The sequence below is a fragment of the Motacilla alba genome, chromosome 4A (genome assembly GCF_015832195.1).
Source record: "Motacilla alba alba isolate MOTALB_02 chromosome 4A, Motacilla_alba_V1.0_pri, whole genome shotgun sequence".
Classification (NCBI taxonomy): Eukaryota; Metazoa; Chordata; class Aves; order Passeriformes; family Motacillidae; genus Motacilla; species Motacilla alba.
This window is the reverse complement of record NC_052045.1, coordinates 1,549,874-1,566,393: the sequence shown is the minus strand read 5'-3', so window position 1 is coordinate 1,566,393 and position 16,520 is coordinate 1,549,874.

Here is a 16,520-nt window from a genome sequence, read left to right as displayed (position 1 = left end):
TCAAGGGGATGAATCTGGAGGTCAGGTTTGGAAACGCACAGAAGTAGCAGCACGGATAGGAAAAACAAAACGCCACATTGGAGAGCTCTTCTGTTCTGGCACAGCATCAGCCACTGCCAACCCTTCTCAAGCAGCAGCCAAGGTCACCCAGCACACGTCCCACGTCCCATTTCACAGGATCCTGCCCTGGCTGGGTCCTGCTGGGCTCTGGAGGGAGCCTGCAGTGAGGAGGAGCAGGGGCTCCACTGCCAGAGCCCGCAGGGACAATGCTGCACTGCACTGCACTGCACTCTTCCTTTCCCTGCCTGTCTCTTTATTTTATTTAATCTTTTTCAAATTCCAGGTTGTGGGGTTTTTTTTGTTTTTTGTTTTTTGTTTTTTGTTTTTTTTCCTGGGGTTGGGAAATATATATATATATTTATATAAATATAAATATATATATATATAATTTAAATATAAAGTATAAATAGATTTGCTATCTATTTTGATACATTATATATTATATTTTATGTATTTTATATATTATATATTTTATATATTTTATTATATTTTGATATATTGTATATTATGTTATATTTTATATATCACTATCAAATATAAATATATTTGATCTATATTTTGGTATACTATGTATTATATTATATATTTCATATATTTATACATTTTATTATATTTTGATATATTATATATTATATAATATTATATTTTATACATCACTATCAAATATAAATATATTTGATCTATATTTTGGTATATATATTATATTTTGATGGAGTTTTTTGTTATTTTATCACTGTTAAAGTAGAAGTGTATTTTAATTTGGGCAAATTAATTTTTTTTAAACTTTTATTTTCAATTCTGCCAACCAGGAGTGGCTGTGCGTGAGCTCCCAGCCCAGCTCTGTCCTGCTGTCCTGCCGTCCTGCCGTCCTGCCAGGCTCTGGCTGCTCAGCTGGGAGTCCCGGGGTGCTCAGACCCAGCTGCTCTCCCCAGCAGGTTTCACACAAGCTCTGCATTCTTTCGGGATCGTCCCTCGGCAATGGCCAGCTCTGAAGGAATGGGAGCCGCGAGAAATGGGGTTTGATGTCAGACAGTGCAACTCCTCTTTCATTTCAGTTCCAGAGAGTCAACCTTCAATCCCCCCCGTGGTCAGGGCACTGGAGCACTGCATAATTCACAGGCCTCCTTTTGATAGACAGGACTGATTATTAGCTGCTTCTTTTCCTATTTTTTTCTTTCTCCTAATTCTTCATTCTTTCAGAATGGCTCTGCTTTTGAAGGCAGAACCAGGAAGTTTTTCTGAGGACAGCTACAACAGATTGTGTAGAAATACTTTTTCCAAGGCTCGCTTACCAATGAGATTTTCCCTTTATTGCTTTTCTAAATTAATAAAATCCGTATTTAATATCCATTAATTGTCTACTTGTATTAGGACGTGAGTGCAGTAAACACATTTTATTCGTTTATTTGTGTGCTATCACTCAGATTCTCATCTTTAGATCATGGCTGGGTTTTTCAGGGCTCTCTGCAGACCTATAACAAAGAAACAAGTGCTCCAGAGAATTTACAGTATACATGAAAGAGAAGATGAAATAACAGAGCAAGACAGACAATCAAGGTTGGGGAAGAAAAGGAAGATAAAAAAAATGAACAGAACTAGGCAGAAAACAAAAGTCACTCCTGACTCCTGGTAAAACAAGACACAAATGTGAAAGTGTGATATTTGATCAACAATGTTCTGAGATGTGCAGATGTTACAAAAAGTAATGGGATCTGCTTGCATTATTTCTATTTAATTACCTAATTTCACAGCCATGTTTACATTGTAGGGACTCAGACTCCCTGCCTCTGTTTGCTTCTCAGGCCGTTTTCCATGTCTCTCAGAATTTTGAGGGCTTTTGTCCTCAGGGTCTTTGGCTCACCTGGTCTGCTCTCAGTTTCAGCAGCAGTCTTCTCTGTGGACAGTTATTTATTTCTTTGGGTGTTTTTTGTAATTATTAGTGACTGATTTTGAGAACTGATCTTTCATGCTCTAATTACAGAGATGCCGAGAAGAAAGTTGTATTGTTTTTTTTTATTATATATGGAATATGCCCTTGGTCAGCATTCTACATGGCTGTCATCTCTCTCTGTCTCTAAATTGTTAACTCACGATTCAGAACATGTTTCTTCCATTGAGAAAACCTTGACCAAACTAGTTTCCATCTTCAAGAAAGATTATTTCCCTGCTGTCTGACATTCTGCACGGGAAAACGTTTGAATTTGAATTATTTCTCACTCTCTAGCTTTTCCTGTGCTCACATTCACCTCCACAGTCCCATGCCCTACACATACGGGTTTATGGAATCCTTGCAGCTTGAGAGGAAAACACATCTCACTAAACACACACCAATTAATTCCTATTTCAGGATTGTGATGGGTCCTGTTCTTTGGCGATTTGTCACTTCAGCCCCTCGTGGACACAGCCGAACTCGGTGTTGCAGCGTTCTGGAATTCCCCCAGCACCTGTGCTAAGGGCACAGGCTCTGCTGATGAATGCCCCGTGCTGTGAGCACTGATGTGTCATTAATCACATTAAGAAACAGGCCTAACAAGCCATAATTTAAAAGAAAGACTGTGTTACCAGCTCTCCTTTCCGTGAGAGTGAAGCAGCCCGTGAATATCTCTGCAGGAACACCTGGGTGTTGCCCTGTCCTCTTCCAGGCACGCTGCCCATCCCAGAGCTGGGAGTGCCACAGAGCTCCCTCCACGGCCACGAACCCCCTGAACTCTGCTCAGTGTGGCACTGACCACAGCCAGAGCACGGGCAAATTGCTGACCCCTGGGCCTCATTTGCTCTCGCTGTGAACAGAATCAGAAGCTGCTTGGCATCCCAGCCTGAAGGACTGCAGCATCCCACCCACGGCTGGAGCCTTCCCCCAGCAGCCCCTCTGAAACTGTCATTAGCAGAAGCTGCATTGCTTGAAAAGGTAAGTGACTGCAGCAAGAGACAGAATTAGCATCGTCTGTTCTTTAAAACTACAGTTAAAGAAATGAAGCCTTAGCTGAAATCATCTTTGTAATTTACCAACGCTCATTTCCATACAATTTTGTCAGAACAGCACAAACTTGGTGTTGACACAGCCTGAGCCTTCAAAGCTGGGCTCAGTTTTTGCAGCACTCCTGTCTGTAAGGCTGACACTGATTTTCTCAGATTTCATACAAACTTTCCACTCAACTCTCAGTGGTTTTTAACCAGCTTTGAGCAGGTGGGATCGGTGAGAAACAATTCCCTCTGACACAGCACAGATCCTGAGTGAGCACCTCCCACTGCCCCAGGTGAATGCAAAGGGAAGAAAACGCATTTGGCCGTGGGTCTGTGGGGTGCTGTGAGAGGGGAATGGGTGTTGCTCTGGCTTGGCTCACGTTCCACTCCCTGGGCACAGCACCCCCAAGTCCTTTCCTGAGGGCTGGAGTTGTACCCAGGACCTGACAGACCTCAGCCGTGCTTCCTTGTTTATATTTGAATTTTTAAAAAGCCAAGCGTCTGCACCTGTTCACCTTGGATGGCCTTCTGAGAACTATTCCAGAAAGTCAAACCCTGACTTTTTATAATCCCTCTTTGCAAGCAGGAGAGAAAAGGCAGAAATATCACATTCCATGAGAGGAAAATGGGAACTAAAATTGCAAAGGTCACTTTTCACTTGTAACTGCAAAGATCTGTTATCTCAGGTGTTGCAATGTCAAAATTCTTTTATTCACTGAGGTGCCACCTCTCCTTGGGCTTGTGAAAATTCTCCTCCAGTCACACACATTTAATGAGGAGTAAACAGGCTTTTTAAAGCCCTGGACTCTGCAGGAGCCAGTGCAGGTAGAAACATTAATTGTTTTAATATTCGGGTGTTTATTTCAGGGCATTGTAGCAGTAAAAATCTTTCTTGTTCATACAATTTCAGTGAAACTGTGAAAGTCCAGAACAAGTCACAGATGTGTTAAATTATATTTTAAGCTCCTTAATTTTGTCTTAGCTGACAGGTGAGGGGCTCTGCAGGTGAGAGCCCACCTGAGGCCATTCCTTGGGCTCCTGGCAGAGCAGCAGGGGTGGCCCTGGTGGCACTGCCTTGGTCCTTGTCCCCTCCAGGACATCCAGTGCTGCTGCCAGGGGGTGCAGGGCCCCCAGGGAATCCCTGAGCAGGGATGAGCAGGGCCAGGCTGGGCTGGGCTCTGTGTGCATCCTGACCTCACCTGCCTTCCCTCCAGCAGGACTGTGAGGTGGGGAGGACAAGGAGAGGCAATTCCAGTGCTCAGAGGGACGACCTGAGCCTTTCCCACCCAACCAGATTTGAGAACTGGGCTCAAACCTGATAAAATCTGAGTTTAGAAAGGCTGGTTTATCTGTTTGTGCAGGGCTGCTATAAAAAGCACATCACCATGGTATCCCAGCTCTTTCCAATTAAAGAAAACCATTCCTACCATTTACTTAGCAGCTCTGACAATAGCCTGCAGCAGCAGTAAAACAACTTGACTGCCTGGCATTTTACAAGATAAATTCCTCACTACACTCTGTTTTTTCTTGCACTGTTGCTTGCAAAGACTTAAAAAGTTACTGCTCTTCAACGGCTGGGACTGGTATTGTTGCACTCATTTGGGCTATGGATCACTGGCTACACTTTGTGCCTTCACATGCCACTTTGAGAAAAATCAATTTCAGTCTTGAAGAGCTCAAACTGGTGTTGCAGAAGCTCAGTGCACATTTCCAGGTGCTGCAGGGCATTGGCATCTTGATGTGGATTCAACAAAACATGACATAGGTATGGTGCAAAATTGCTTACTCTTATGCTAAGGGATCCTCTGAGAAAAATTACACAGTTAATCAGAATACTGTGAGGGCGTGCAAGGCACAGCAGCTGCAGTAAACACTTCTGCATTTCTCACAGTCTTAGCACAAAAAGTATAATTTATGTTGCTAACTATAAATGACTATGCTAAGAAGTGTTGTGGGTACCATAGGAAAATCAGATAATATTTAATACAGAGATTAAAAATAGCATGCAACTGATGTTGAGGAAAGAAGCAGTTTGAGCCTAATAATGGTTAGAAGTATTTAAAAAGCTTCTGTCCAGCGTTAATTGTCACCCAAATTGTACATAATGTTAATACAGTTACTCTCTGTCTTTGTTTAAATTTTAAGTCTCTGCAGCGTTTTTTTTTTTTTTTTTTTTTTTTTTTCATCTGCAAATCTTGAGAAAAGGATCACTTACTGTCTTTGCCCTGCTGTGTTTCTACACAGACAGAAGAGTGAATTTCTGTGTAATTCAGCAGTGGGGGCAGCCCTGTCTGTCTGAGGGCTCAGGCTGCACTTCCACGGGACATTAACTGTGCCTCCGGTGAGCCCGGCCAGAAGTGCTGAGTCCTGACAAGACATTCTGCTGAGCTCACGGGAATGTCCTCTGCCAGATCATATTTCTGATCCTTTCTGAAGGAGTAACTTTGTCTCCAAAGAGGTCACGCTAAATCAAGTATCATCTGTTTGTAAAAATTTAGCTTCCTGCTGGGTCAGGGGCTGTCTGTCCTCCTGCAGCTGACAGAAGTCAGATGTGTTCTGGTGCAAGGATGAAGCAGAATATTCATTTCCCTTGATTCATTTCCCTTGAGGCATCCAGGCTCACTTGATGAGGATCTGTGCTTCTGCCTGGAGTCCCACCGGCTGGAAGCTGCTGCTGCTTCCTCTCCACACCTCCAGCAATGAAATCCTATCTATAACCTGCTGGATTTCCTTACCTGGCCCTCCTCAGCCAAATGATCCAAGCTGGCAAACAGAGCAGGCATAGGGAATTTTGCTGATCAGACTGATTGGGGCTGGGACAGGTTTGGGATTGCTCACAGGAGCAGCTCCACCAGGACATTGGTGCCAGCAGCGACCTTGGGCACTGCAGGGTGGTGACCACAGAACCACAAAATCACAGAATCAAGAAATTTCAGAATCACAGAATGAACTAGGTTGGAAAAGACCTTTATGGTCACCTGGTCCTACCTATGACCTGTGATTATTGCACCAGTGTTGTATTTTCTGAGACCCCTGATGAAGGAAGGAATGATGAACCTGACTCCATGTTCTCAGAAGGCTCATTTATTATTTCATGATCTATATTATATTAAAGAATACTAAACTAAACTGTACTCAAGACTACAGAAGGGATACAGACAGAAGGCTAGAAAGATGCGAATGAAAAACTCCTGACTCTCTCCAGAGCCTCGACACAGCTTGGCTGTGATTGGTCATTGAATAAAAACAATTCACATGAAACCAATGAAACAATCACCTGTTGGATAAACAATCTCCAAGCTCATTCCAAAGCAGCACAACACAGGAGAAGCAAATCAGATAATTATTGTTTTCCTTTTTCTCTGAGGCTTCTCAGCTTCCCAGGAGAGAAATCCTGGGCAAAGGATTTTCCAGAAAATGTGATGGTGGCACACCAGCCTTGCTGTATCTGGAGAAGGAGATGTGAAACAGCTTACCTGATAAATGGGGTGGCTCTTAAATAAATAGAGGTTGGAGCTCTCCATTTCCCAGTGGAAGCACTGAGTACACAGCCAAGTGCAGGGTGAGGAGCAAAACCAAAAGAACAGCCAGGGAGGTTGAGCAGACAGACTTCTCTGAGGAGTTACTCCTCTTTCCTTTTTTTTCTGTACAGTTTTCCAGAAGATACAGTTAAACAAGCAGGTGTGGTATTGAAATACACTCTGCATTCTTCCCACAACAAATATGGATTTGTGCAGAGATAGTCAAAACTTCCCCAGTCATGCCAGCTTTGTTTGTGCTCTGTTTGGAAGAAAAAGGCAGGTGAAATTCAGTGCCAGATATCAGCTCTGTACAACAAACTGGATAAAGGAGTTGTAAAATAAGACTGAAGTAAGAAATTCCAAATCCATGACTCAACTTGATCATGAACCAAATCTTCATTGAAATATGGAAATGAAAATTAATTTCATATGAAATATGAAAGCAAAACAAGGATGTTTAAAATGCTTCATTTTGCAAATTATGAATTTTTTTCTTATTGTTTCCTTTAAAAAACAGGTGGTGATGGTGACGAGGATTTTGTGACAAATGATTTTGACATTTACACATTTTGCTGAATGCTACTGGACCCTTGTAATTTATTGTAATGATTTATGAGCAAAGAAGCTTAACAGTGTTGAAATGCTGATATCTTTTCTGTGATTCTGGCAAAGATTTTCCAAACAATAATGTTCTCCTTTCGTAATTCAGGGTTTCTATAGCACATAGAGCATTTACATTTGTTCTACAGGGGAAATTTCTCAAGGACATCACCTTCACTTCATCTTCCTTTATTGGGAATGTCTTTGAGCACAAATCAGTTTTTACATTCCTAATTTTATGATACTCCAGTTACAGATCATTCGTATCACAAGTGGCTGAACATCTACTTATCCAAAATATTGTCAGGATATCCAGTCTTGCTCAAATTCCCTTCTAGTGGGAGCAAGGCTTCTGCAGGCATCAAATACACTCAATATCGTTCTTTTCAAGGCAATCTGAAGAAAGAATCACTTTATCTTGGAGGGGGTGCTGTTGTTCCAGTTTTGTTAACAAATATCAGGAGCCTGGTTGATAAATTAAAACATCAGAAAAATAAAAAGGAACTTCGGGCCATGTGGGACCAAATCCATCCATGGAAGGCACTGTCAGGAGGGGATCAATGGTTCTGTTTTCAAAAGCCAGAGCAGGAATGGTGGGCTCAAGCTCTGCTAGTCCTGTCCACGTGTTACAGGCCAGAATCAGGGGAGCATTTGGATGCACAGCTCCTGGTGTTTCCTGGTGCAATTTGAGCTTTTTATTTCCATCTCCTTTTACTTAACAAAGAAATCCTACAAAGAGAAATTCCTACTTCCCCACTAGAAATGAATCCCACTGTTCAAAAGCTGAGTGGAACAATGTAAACATTTCCTGGAAATCCTCCTTGTGTTTCTGTGGGATTGACTGTCAGACTCTGAAATGTATTTGATGGAATTGTGGCTGTGGAAACCCACTTGTGTGAGCCCTAGCATGTAATTCCAGACTGTTCTCATGCTGTTCAAGAATTGTTCTTCCTATACATTGGCTTTCCTGACCATATGCTTAAAAGTTTATTTTCAGGAGCAGAATCACTTGATAGGGCTGAGTTATATTTATATTATCTTCTCTGTTGCACTTAAAGAAAGCAAAACTCAGTTTTGGAGATTTTCCTAATTAGTCATCACCTTGAATGGAGTGGGCTCAAGGAAGAATGCCTCATCCATGGTCTGTTTTTCATTGCTTTCTATTTGTTTCTCATGTTGGGGGTAATGTTTAGAGCAGCATTACTGCTCATTACCCTGCTTAGGACTTGACTCTTTCCACTAACTGCCAGAATCTTTTTTTGGAGGAAAATACACTTTTCCTCATTTCCACTTTTCCTTGTTGTTTCTAAATTCAACAAATATATCACATGCCATTTCCTCTTTTTGCAGTTTCTGCAATACCACACTTCATGTACAAAGCTAAAATTATCTGTGTGTTCAGTTATAGGTGATTTCAAAATTAGCTCTTTTATGGGAAATATTTTGGAATGAGTGTCTAAAGCAACTCTACCCTTGTTCCTTTTCATACACAAGAGAAGTAAACCCACATTTTTTCTGTCTTCCTCTCCTTACTGCCTCACATGAAAAGCAGATTGTTTTTCTCTGATTATTCCCTGTTTTGCTGCATTTTGGGACATCTTTGAAGAAGCTACTCTGGGCAGCTAACACAGAAGGAACTGAAAACTCATAAATTAATTAGACAATCTCCTTCCAGCCTCTGCTGGCTCCAGTGAGTGCTCTTTTAAGACCTCATCAGCTTGTTTGGATTTGTAGTGGCTGTTCAGAAGGATCTGGAGCTCCTCCTGTTCATGGCCAAGTGTGCACTCCAGAGTTGCAGTGATTTTCCCTTGTTAAATCCGGGGTAAAGGTATTTGAGCTCAGTTGAATAACGTGTATTTTAAATATTGACTGCAAAGATGGTTAGAAGTCCAAAAATGAGAGTTCAATTTGTTTAATTCTGGTTTAGCAGCACTCATCACACCTGGTGGTTTTCCTGCTCTGTAAACAGCAAATGTATCAGGCACTGAATCAACCCCAAACCCTGGGCCTCTTCTAGGAGCGTATTAACTTGTCAGAAATTCATTAAAATGATAATTTGTGAGTGTTTTAATGAAATTATTTTGACACAGAGACAGGAGAAGCAGCAGAAGGATACAAGAAACCTGTGAGTTAATTACCTGAACTTAAAAGCCTCAACTAAAATATCAAAAGAAAAAAAACAGTGTTTATTTTTGCTTCAATACTTGTGACACTTCTCACAGATACATCTTCTTCACCTGGGGTGCTATAAAAGACCTTTTTGAGACATGAATGATTGCGAGGAAAACAATGCTCTTACATTAAACATCTTTATTAATATGGATACTGTGTGATTTAGCTGTGCCTGGCTTCAAAACATGATGTCTTGGAAGACAAAGTACAACCAGAATTTAGAATGAATGTGAGAAATAAGTATTTGTGGATGGATACTTCACTGACAATTCGAGTTTAATCCTTATTCAAATTGAATTTCCTTTGAGAAAGCTTAAGGCCATCAATCTATTATCAGACAACAAAACTGACTATTGCTCATTCCAGTTGGGGTTGGTTTTTTTATTAAACCTGAAAGAAGCGTGGTGAACTAATGTGTTTGTAAACCCAGCCTGCAAAACCACAGCAGATTGATAGTCATGTTTGATTTGGGAAGAGAAGAGCTTTGGTGCAGTTTGTGTTCTCTGATCCTTTTCCCCTCAGTTCTGATTCCTCTCCCCTTCCTTCTGTCCCTTGCTGGTTTCTGCTGCTCTGTTATTGTTGTGTTTTGTTCTTTATCCGTCCTGGACTGAGTCAGGGCAGAGTGAGGGTCGTGCTGGTGTGGGATTCTCATCTGGCTGAGGTGTCTGTGCTCACCAGCTGCTCCCCAGACACCCCCAGTGTTACACAAAACCGTTTTCATGGCAGAACCTTTGAAATCTGAGGGGAAATCCTGATGACCACGGATGCCATGTCTGGCTTCCTTCAGCAGGACAGAGTAGGAATGGGATTTACCCTGAACCAAGGGCCAGGAGCACCAGAGCTCTGCAGGGCTGCTCCAAAGCCAGGGCACTGCAGACAGCTGGAGCAGCACCATGAGCAGAACAGAACCTGGGCTGCTCCAAAGGCAGGGCACTGCAGACAGCTGGAGCAGCACAGTGAGCAGAACAGAACCTGAGCTGCTCCAAAGCCAGGGCACTGCAGACAGCTGGAGCTGGATCAGGAGCAGCACCATGAGCAGACCAGAAGCAGCTGCTCTGTGCCAGTGCTGAGCCCTAACACAATTACCTGGCCTGGCACAGCAGGGACAGCACTTGAGCTGGCACAGATTTTGCACCTGCAGGGAGCCTTTCAGAATCCCTGAATGGTTTGGGTTGGAAGGGACCTTAAAGCTCCTCTGCCATGGCAGGGACACCTTTCCCTGTCCCAGGCTGCTCCAAACCCCCAATACCCAACCTGGCCTTGGGCAGTGCCAGGGATCCAGGGGCAGCCCCAGCTGCTCTGGGCACCTGTGCCAGGGCCTGCCCACCCTCACAGGGAACAATTCCTTCCCAATATCAAACCCACCTTCCTTTAACTCAAGGCCATTGATGTTCATCAGTCGTTTGCCATTGTCAGGATTCACTCTGCTGGCTGCTGGCTGGGCTCTGCAGCTGTGCTCATCTCTGCCCTGTGCCAGTGATCTTCTCATCTCTGAGCCTCCCTTTCATATCAACACTAGTGCTTTCCTCCCCTCCTGCTCTTTAAAATAATATTGATTTGTTTATTTTGCCAAAAGAATGCTTTTAGGGGACCAGCCAGGACCAATAAAAGTCACGGATACTAATTAAGGCAGTCACACATTAATAGATTGCTTTTCTAGAGGTTTGAAATCACCATACGTTGTAAAGTCAAAATTAATCCTCCTTAAGTGACATGTAAATGAGGACAGGTTATTATTTGGAAAACAGGAGCAGAACCTGTAGCCTCTATCTCATTAAGTTATTTTGGTATAGAACCATAATAATCAGTGGTGCTGGGGGCTGAAACAGATGCCCAGAGTTGTGATTAAAGATATCTTTATGCATATATTTTAAAAGAAAGCCCCAGAGACAAGGACACAGCAGGGTTCTGTATGCAGGCAGTTCTTCTGAGCAGGGAGGGGACAGGAATGACATTGCTCACCTCCTTCCCTTTTTGGGAACAATACTTTAAGGAATAAAACTCCACACTACCAGCAGGAATCCAGCTGATAGGTTTTGCTCTGGATGTGCTGCTCAGTCACGGCAGAAGCAGCACTTTGGGTAGATTCAGTTCCATTTTTCCTCCTGATAGTTGCATCATTAGGGTTTTTGCTCGAATTTCAGATGTTAAGTATACAGTAACACAAAATGATTAATGGCCCATCCTAGGGAACGTGTCACGCCAATAAAACTGGGCTTTAACAGCACTGTTACAATTCCCAAGTTGAAAGAATTTCAAGAGTCACGTAAGACAAAACCTATTTTTCTTTATCAAAATTCCTTAGCAGCTCTGTAGCTGAGCACAGAGGACAGGATGGGCTCAATAACCACACAGAGGTTTATTGCCCCTCTGTTCCCATCCAGGCAAGAGAACAACACAAATACAGCTTGCAGTTCCTTTCCTAGATCTCCCACCATCCCAGTAACCAAATTAACCTGTGCTGCAGAAAAAGGGCTGGAAATATCACTGACCCCAAGCTACCAGAATGCAGGGGCTGTGCCCAAAAACATTCATTGGAATACTCAAAAAAAGCGTTAGTTTCCTTTGTGAATTTTTGTGGGACCAAAAAATCCTTTATCAAACCTTCTCTTGGTGGTGTGTCTGGAAATCAGTCATGGGTTGGATGGAAGGTGAGGACAGCTTCCAGTTTTTGCATTGTCCCAGTGTCCATTTCTTCAGGCACAGTTTGTGCCCCCGGGAGGGCAGATGCAGCTCCTGGGGTCAGGTAGGCCTGCTGAAAAGAGAATGGTTAATAAGAGGGAAAAGCAAAACAAAAAGCTCTAGATGTCTGGAAATGCTGCTGCTGAAAAGCTCCAAAATTATAATACTCAAACTGATTGCATGAAATTTCCAGCTGTTAAAAGCTGAACTTGATTCCTCCTTTAATCACTCTGAACACATAATACATGTCTAAAATTAAAGGTCATCCACTCACCCAGGGCCCTACAAACGTGCTTTGACATTAAAAGGTTTACAATTAAAATCCTCCAGGACTGGGAGGTAGCAGCAGGGCCTGCAGGGATGGAGCAGGGCTGCTCCTGGGGCCATGAACCATTTTTATTTGGTGCTGGGGCTGAGACAGAGGGGCTGGGTGGGCTCAGGCAGGGGGACCCCTCCTGCTGCCCCTGCTCCTGGGCGGGCTGGCAGCTCTGACCAGCAGTGGGGCCAAGCTCAGGGGCAGGGGCAGGGATGCCAGAGGTGTCCCAGCGGCTGCCAGCCACACCTGCAGAGCTGGGACAGGTTCGAGGTGACAGGTGACAGGTCCTGGGGAGTCCCAGCAGTGTCCCAGTGCCTGCCAGCCACACCTGGGAGCTGGGACACATCTGAGGTGAGCCTGGGGGGGCCCCAGCTGTGGCCTGGTGCAGCCCCAGATGTGCAGGGGAGCACCATGCTCAGACACAGCCTCAGGCGTGCAGGGGATCACCAGGGTCAGGCACAGCCCCAGATGTGCTGGGGAGCACCAGGGTCAGGGTTAGGGACAGCCCCAGATGTGCTGAGGAGCACCAGGACCAGGTCAGGCACAGCCCCAGATGTGCAGGGGATCACCAGGACCATGCTAAGGGACAGCCCCAGATGTGCTGGGGAGCACCAGGGTCAGGGTTAGGGACAGCCCCAGATGTGCAGGGGATCACCATGCTCAGACACAGCCCCAGATGTGCAGGGGAGCACCAGGACCAGGTCAGGCACAGCCCCAGATGTGCAGGGGAGCACCAGGACCATGCTAAGGGACAGCCCCAGATGTGGCACAGCTGGGCTGCAGGTCAGGCTGCAGCCAAACATGCCAGTGCCAACTGCACAGCAGCAAGGGGGGCTCAGCCCTGGCCCAGGGCACCCCCAGAGCTGCCTGGGCAGGGGCACAGCCCAGAGCTGCCCCACAGCTGAGCTGCCCCTGAGCCCTGGCAGCAGGAGCTGCAGGAGGGCAGAGCTCTCAAGGCCATCCCACTTTGATGCATTCATGTTTAGGAGAAATCTGGTTGTTCCTCTGCTTAAAATTATTTCTTTACCAGCAGAGCAGGGAGTCTCTTTTTCTTTACATTTCTGTCAAAAACCAATTGGTGTGTCAGGCTGCATTATGTCTCATCGTTGGGTGAAACACGAGCTGACGTGCTGTAACCAAAAGGGATTTGAACATATCATGTCAGAAACTGGAAGCAGGAACACAGCCTCTTGCTCTCTCTGTCTTGGCAGGAGTTCTTGTTTTCCACTCTTTTTTTTAATTCCTCTTGATTGCCAATTAAAAAAAAAAATCACTGCAAAGACAAGTGTCCAGTTTTGCTGCCTGTGCTCAATGTCCCTTTAATCTTTCCTTCTGTTCCTTGAGAAAATGCAAAAAAGCCATAAAAGCAGAAGAAAGTCTACCCAGGTCAGAGATTTGCTTACAAAAATCACCTGTGAGACTTGTCAACCTGAAGAAAGATTAATGAAAATAAACAGAAATTTGGAAATTAAAGAAACAAGAAAAATCCCCAAGGAATCATTAGAAATCAGTGCCTAAGAAAGCAGAGAAACCTGATGCCAGTCATCCTCATTTTGTGGCATGATACATGTCAAAGACTGAAACTGAGAGATTGACAGTATATATATATATATTTAATTTATTTTTCAGGAGAACTCCAGGGCAATTCATGCTGCTGTCTCAGTGGGATGGGATTAGGAAGCAGCCCCAGGCATCCCCTTGCTCTTGGTCAGTCTGGATTCATGTGCCCCTGCTCTCTCCTGGTATCTTACCCAATTTGTGAACTCATTCATTCATTGGACCGTGTGCCTTTACACTGATGCTCTTCCAGAAGCTGAAGAGAAGGAAAGATAATCTCTTTAGGGTTTGTTCTCCTTTCCAGCACTTTGTTATTCACTCTCTTTTCTGTCACTGCTGTGTGCTTTCTTCTCTTTCCTGTCTGCCTTCCTTGACTCTGTTCTTCCCTCAGCACATTGCCCTTTTCCTTATCTCAGCCTTCCCCTTTCTTGTTCTCCAATTGCCTTGTGAACTCCATTCTTTTCCTGTGTTATTTTCCCTTTTTTTCTCACTAGAGTATTCTCTTGTCTTGCCCAGGAGTCGAATTTTCCTGGAAGGGCTCTGAGGAAGCTGCTGCCTCCCCAGTTTCCTTCGGCTGTGACGAGGCTGCTGTGGCCTGCATTAATATTTACAGACTTGGTTTATGAAGCTGAAGATTGATTTAGCATGAGAGTGATGCAGGGGAGCAGATGAACCATGGAAATGGTAAGGTCTACTTGGCTAAGATTCATAAATCTAAAAGCCATGCTGGGGTGAACAGCTTTCAGAAGAGCAGCACCTAATGACTGAGAGCCATTGCATGTCTAAAGTCTTTAAACAAGTTTGAAACTTATCTTTCACAGGTACCAAAAAATGATCTTTAATGGTTAAACACATTCTCTAAACTCTTACAGAATTACAGCCTTTCTCTTTAAAATGTATAAAGCCTAAGGAGTTCAAGGAACAGCAGTTTTCCCAGGCACTCGGGTGATAAATGTGCTATTTGCTTACATCAGGTATGCATTTTCTTACAAAAGCACAGCATATTTAAGATACTCCTGGCACTCTCATCCTTTTCTTTTTCAAAAATTATGTTGGTTTTTTGGTTTTTTTTTTTTTTTTTGCCACTGAGTTTTTTGTCTTCTGGATACTGAACCCAATTATTTTTCAAGGTCAAACCATGCAGTACAGATTTAATTTCAGCCCGGACACGTGAAATTGTAATCAACTCATAGTTATTATTAAACTCCAACAAAATATTCCCATTACAAGCGGAACACAGAATGACTTTTACCACCCCTTGCTACAGAACTGCTGTGCTTTTAGTCCACCTAGAAAGGAACATTCTGGAATAAAATGTGACATTCAGGGGTTGGCCTGTTATGTCTCTTATGCACATTAAGTGCAGTGATGGAAGCATTCGAGCTCTGTCTGAAGCAGAGGATTTAACACATTTCCTGCCCTGCTGGCGGGGACAAGCTCAGTGTCTGTCACACAAACTTGGTGTTCCAGGGGACACGTTCTTCTCCTGGCAGCTGGGAAGCAGTGGGAGGGAAGGCACCTGAGAAATGCACCTTGTAGCAGCCAAGGACTTTGCTCTCTCTTTGTGCTGTGTGTTATTTTGTGCTGGGAAAAGCGAGCTGAACTCCAGGGTGAGCCTGGGTGTGTATTCGTGTAGTCCATGCACAGATGCTGCCTTTTACCTGTAAATCCATTTTGCTTTCAGACAAGCAGAAGAAACCATTTTCCTTGAACCACTGAGCTCTTCAAACTCTACCAGTGAGACTTGCCTAAACCAACCAGATTATTTTGCTATTTCCTACACGTTGTTGATGTATTTGGACACTTTCAGTTTAGGGCTAAAAGCTTGGCTTGTCTAACCAGGGCCCATTATAAAAAGAAAAGTCAAAAGCAACACACGGTGTGCAATTAAAGAGTAAAACTGCAAGAGGGTTCTGTTTCCAAGAGGGTTTTTTCCTATCAAGCCATCATGCAAAGTGATGCTTAGATAGCTGCTGTGTGAAATACCCACATCACAAAAATACACATCTTGCAAAACAAAGTGGGACCTATTCAAGATGGAAATGCGTGGGAGAAGGTACTGCAGGGGAAAGCCAAAAAGACCTGTGGGGACCTGCCCTGGATTGTGAATAAAATGTGAAGCTGAGCACCAGGTGTGAGGAGAACGTGCAGCAGTTACATGTGGCTTGGTTCTGCTCAAGCACTGGAGGGAATTCAGTGCTAATGAAGCATTTTCCAGCATCATCCCTTGTCCTCCTGGAGGAATGTGGTACCCAGTAGTGCTTGCTCCTTGGCAAAAATGAAGATTGTGGTACCTAGGGGTGCTTGTTCCTTGGTGAAAATGATGAACTTTGGTGTTTCTCTTTTGGCAATGCCACCTGCAGCCCAGAGCCCTGCAGCTGTGGGCTCTTTGCTGAGCCACACTGCAACACCTGGGACCTCCTCTGAGCATCTCTGGGTACTGGGAGCTAACTAAGGAAGTTGGAGTTCTACAGCTTGGCAAAGTTTTGGGAAAAGAACTCACCCAAACCCTCTGTGAATGCTGTTTGACTCTGTGTCTGTTCTAGATTCATTACTCTCCTGGGAAAGTTTGAAAATAGAGCAGGAGGTGTAAATGCTGTATTGAACACAGTGGCTTTCAGAAGTGTCCTGGGCATCATTTAAGGATC